At 39.9% G+C, this 4,916-nt stretch overlaps 1 pseudogene; it reads right to left on the reverse strand.

Moving 5' to 3' along the window:
* Positions 1-235: 235 nt before the first annotated feature.
* Positions 236-1,474, reverse strand: LOC111985873 (lysM domain receptor-like kinase 3; annotated as a pseudogene).
* Between the last annotated feature and the right edge of the window lie 3,442 nt (positions 1,475-4,916).

Consider the following 4,916-nt stretch of genomic DNA (forward strand, 5'->3'; position numbering starts at 1 on the left):
CTCTCGTGTCTATCACCGAAGTTCTAACGAATGCGCCGGTGGACTTGTCGTATTTGTACTTCAACGGCTCTTCTCCCGCACAGAAAGCTCCAAAATCACAACCCAAATGCGTACACGTCGCACTTTCTGCGTTGCGATTTCGGTCGCTTGAAATTCCGGCGGCATGTAGCCTCTGACTCCTTGGAATTGCATTTTTTGACTGTTTGACCTCTTCAATTCGGAGATGGCAACGTTTTTAAACTCTCCTCCTCCTCCTCCTCCGAAACTCTTGGATTTCCGAGAATTCCTTGGCTTTTTTACTTTCGTCCTTGTTGTTTTCGTCCTCGTCGATTTCGCCGCAGAGCTGGGCGGTACCGAAGTGGCAGAGCTTGGCATTGAAGGAAGGCTCGGTGACTATGATGCTGCTGCTTTTGATGTGGTTGTGGACTAAGGTGCAAAATGTTGAGACCCGTGTTGTTGTGAATGTAATCGAGGCCGTGAGCCAAATCTGTAGCGATCTGCATTCTGGAAATCCACGTGTCGAGCACCGTGAAGTTCGGGTTCCTGGGATTCCGCAGACAGTTGGCGAGGTTAGCGCCTTCGACGAAGTCGTACACGAGGTAAATGTGGTCGCCGGAGATGGAAGCGCCGAGGAGTTTGATGATGCTCATGTGGTGGCTCCGGCAGATGACGGAGAGTCGCTGCCTGAGCTGCGGGGTCTCGATTTTGCGGCGGAACTTGCGCTGGAAAACGATGACGCTCTTGGCCCTGAGAGTGCAGCGCCAGGAGCGGGTGGAGGAGGTGGAGGTGTAGGTCTTGGAGAGGAAGTTGTTGGTGGCGGAGCAGAGCTCGGAGAAGGAGTAGATGTGGGGATTCTCCGGGAGCGAGTCACGGAATTCGGAGATTCCGGTTCCGGCGGAGTGTTTGGAGCTTGAGGTGGCGGAGCTGCTGGCGAGGTAAGCACCGCTGGTTGCGGTGGAGGTTGAAGGTACAGAGGTGGAGGAGGAGGCGGTGGCGAAGGAGGTTTGTGGCGGTGGCTGTGGTGCCGGTGAGCGTTGGGTTCTAGGAGATTGAGTTTGGGTTCGTGGGGTACGAGAGGAGCGAGTGTTTGATTTGCGAGTGGGATCGGTGGCTTGTGTTGCCATTTTGGTTTTGCACATTTAAGATTTGAGGATGAAGAAGAAGAGTAATAAGGGAATTTTGATAATTTGAATGTGAAATTGGGAAAGTTACGGAAATTTTAAATCTTTTGAATAATGGAGAATTGGTATTTGGGTCCTAATTACTTCATCGAGTTGGAGTTGAACGCGCTTTGGCAATTGGAGGCTCGTGGTTGAGAGAGTTTGCCAAATTTGGACGGAATTGGGAGAGGGGTTTGGCCATTTGTTTGGGTCAGCAAAAGTGTTGCAATGATTATGGGCAGGGTGATGAAGTTGGGTACAGTCAATTGATCGGTAAGCAAAAGCAAATCCTATCTCTCTTTTTTAATTGATTGGATTTGTACGTATCATTGAATTTTTTAGCACCTCTCCATTTCAGGGTAAAGGTATATAAATAAAGGGCTGGTAAAAGGGAATTTCCTAATTTCCACAATTTGGAGGGTCTATTACTTCAGTTCAACCATTTGTACCTTTGTCTAACTCTGATCTCATTTTTTTAATTCACCACTCGATATCTTTGTTGAATTTACTGAAAAACATAAAAATTTTGTACGTATCTTTTGGCTTCTCAATATTATTCTTGACAACTTTACTCATTCATGTAGGATATAATTCCATCGATAAATCTGATAAGGATGAGCAGCTGTGAGATTTTGGGTGCCCGTCTTTGGAATGAAGTCAACTGAACTTAAACCTCGCGTCACAAACAATGTGAGGCATCATGGTATGAACACTAAAGACCTTTAATCCTCAAATCCAATGACTTTTTCTTTTTTGGGTTGGAAATTCAACATCTTTCTACAGTAATATGACAACGATTTCTAAGTTGACTATGACAGATGCTGCCACTTTTCTTTCAATAATTCGAGGGACAGCCCCCTTGGCATACACTTTATCGACATTTAGATTATACAGTGGTTTTTCGGTCAAGTTAACTAATCAAGTTTTTTTTATAATTGAATAAAAGATTTAGGGTTTAATTTTCGTCTACACTAAAAATTTATTAGTGTCCTAAGTTGATATAAAGAGTTATTATTAAGAACAGACGCCAACAAAATTATACCAAATACTATTTGTAGGGTCTCGTTTCTCTACGTAAACCCAAAGACAATTAATTTGTAGAGTATGGGTTGAAGAACTAGAGTGGACAAGGGAGTTTTTCCGCGAAAGATTATCACTTCTTTTGTTATTTCTTGATCAGCTTCGCCCACATTCCATGCCCCGTTTCATACCCTCACCCTCTATTATATAGCCACTCTCACTCTCATCCCTACCGTCCACGTGCTCCCCATCCGTGGACGTGCTCAAGTACCTGTCACGTCAGGCAGCTGCTTTTCATCTCTGTGTGAGTGGCGGTAGGTCATGAAACACTGTTCAGGTGTCTTCTCCACATAAATGCGGCCAGAAAAGCTGTTGCAATGCATTGAATACGGTGGCAGCAGCCTTTCCCTCAGATATTTCTTCTTCATCCTTATCGTTTTTGAGTGTGCTTTGAGCTTATCTTGATCAGGTGGGCTCCTCGGACGATCAACCAGGCCTTTCTCCGGCTCAATTAGTCCCCGCTATCATACCAGGGTAAAACTTCCTTCTCGGACAGGAGATGTCCTCCTCGGACTGGAGACATCCTCCTCGGAAAGCAATGATCCTCTGCCCAGAGGATTCCGCTCCAATCTGGACCTTGCATTCTACTCATCCTTCTCTTCGGATGTGAAACAGTTCTCTCGTGGGTGTTCGGCCCGTTAATTTGGGCCTGATCCTTTTATCCCCCACACTATTAATAAGTAATTATAATGTTTTATGTATGAACTTATGTGTAAGTAAAATAATTCAATTATTTAAAAAAAAAATTAATTACAAGTTGATACCTATGGCAAGATGTGTACTGTGGGTATGTAAAAGAACCCCTTTTGTTTCCCACGAGATTGAAAAGAAGAGCATTGTTAATTTATCAAAGACACCGAAAATCTAGGGAGAAAATTTCAAGCTAGGGTAGTACTCCTATAAACATCTGAAATTTTTTATGTACATTTCCATGGTTTTAGACTTTTCGTTTTAATAGTCAATAAAGCTAATGCCCCAACAAAAACTCAAACACTTTTGCCCTAACTTACTTATACATCGGGTTGTAAGTGGTAGGGTAAAAGTAGTAGAATAAAAGCAGTGGATTCATGTAGATACACAACTCTACCATTTACAACTCATCACATGAGCAAATTTTGACAAAATTGTGGGTTTTGTTGTGGTACTAGCATTGCATTTTAACAATACGAACTAGTCGCAGACCCACACAATGCGTAAGAATATTATTAATAATTATTTTGTGGTTAAACTTAATTATATGAAAGTAAAAAATTTATAATAAAAATTTGTTAAGAATCATTTTGTGAATCGCCAAAAGAAAATTCTTACCACATAAGTTAGTAAACTACCATTAATAAAAAAATAATAATAAAAAAGCCCAAAGATATATAACATAATTTGTCAAATTATTAGAACAAAATTTTGTCAAGAAATCATTTAAATCATCCATCAAATATATGACATACCCTAGAAACTTCATAATTAAATATAGTGTAAAGTAACAATGGCTTTTACCAAAAGAATGAATTCAAATTGACATATTAAGAATAATAATAATAATAATAATAATAATAATAATAATAATAAGGTAGGAAAAAACAAAAACCTTAGTGTAAATTTTTGTGCGTTTGACTATTACTCTCATACTTGTGCATTCCATGTTATGGTTTGTTCATATATATATATATATATATAGGTGAGTAGGAATATAATTATTATTTGAATGATTATTGTGATTTATTGATAATAATTAATAAAAAATAATTAAAACTTAAAACTTTTTTTTTTCTAATATAATAGAGGAGACTAATAGATTGTCCTTTAAAATAACTAAAACAATAGAGAACATACTCATATATAGTTAGACGTCTGTACTACCTATAAGCAAACAAAAAGTCATTCCTATAGTGTTTGATGTCTTTTATATTCAGTGAACCGTTTTAGAAAGGACTTTGATTTTTCATTATTATTATTATTGTAAGGACCAAATAAATTGGATTAGCCCAAGCCCACTTAGAACAATGAGTTGTATAGTTCAACCTTGGTCCAAATCAATAAAATTTGTAAGAGAAGGCACTGCCCAAGGATGAAAATAAAGAAGAAAAGGCTGATGTTATAGAATAGATGAGCAAATGTCTCCCCACAAGCCTGCCCGAGGAGGCCAATGTTATACAAAAGGTTGCACTGTTCACTCTCCTCTCTCAATGTTCTTCTTGTTTCTTTTTGTTCTCCCTTGATACTTGTGTCTAGATCTTTTTCTATGAAAACCATCTTTTTCTTATATATCCCCCCTTCCTTTGCATCCTGACCTTCCATCTTTACCTCCTCCATTTCTCTTTGTGACACTTGTCCCTTTAAACATCTGAAGAAGGTAGTAGATGGAGTCTGCTTAGCTGCGAATTACACTGTTCAGATCACTTCCTCATCAATGCGGTTGATAAAGTTGTTGCCCACCATTTAATGCGAAGGCAACATGCTACTTCTCTTTGGAACCTTCCCCTACTCCTCATGATTCTCTTATCTCAGCCAATCCTTCCCACCTGAAGCTCCTAAAAGCCTTTTGCCTCTTCATCTCCCCTTCTCGGGTGAACTCCTTCTTCAAGCGTGTGATGCCCCAATGCCAACACTACAGCCCAACAATCACTTCTTCGGTCCTTGGGCCCCCACAATTATTATTATTGTTGTTGTTGTTGTTAG

The sequence above is a fragment of the Quercus suber genome, unplaced genomic scaffold (assembly GCF_002906115.3).
Source record: "Quercus suber isolate HL8 unplaced genomic scaffold, Cork oak 2.0 scaffold_256, whole genome shotgun sequence".
Classification (NCBI taxonomy): domain Eukaryota; kingdom Viridiplantae; phylum Streptophyta; class Magnoliopsida; order Fagales; family Fagaceae; genus Quercus; species Quercus suber.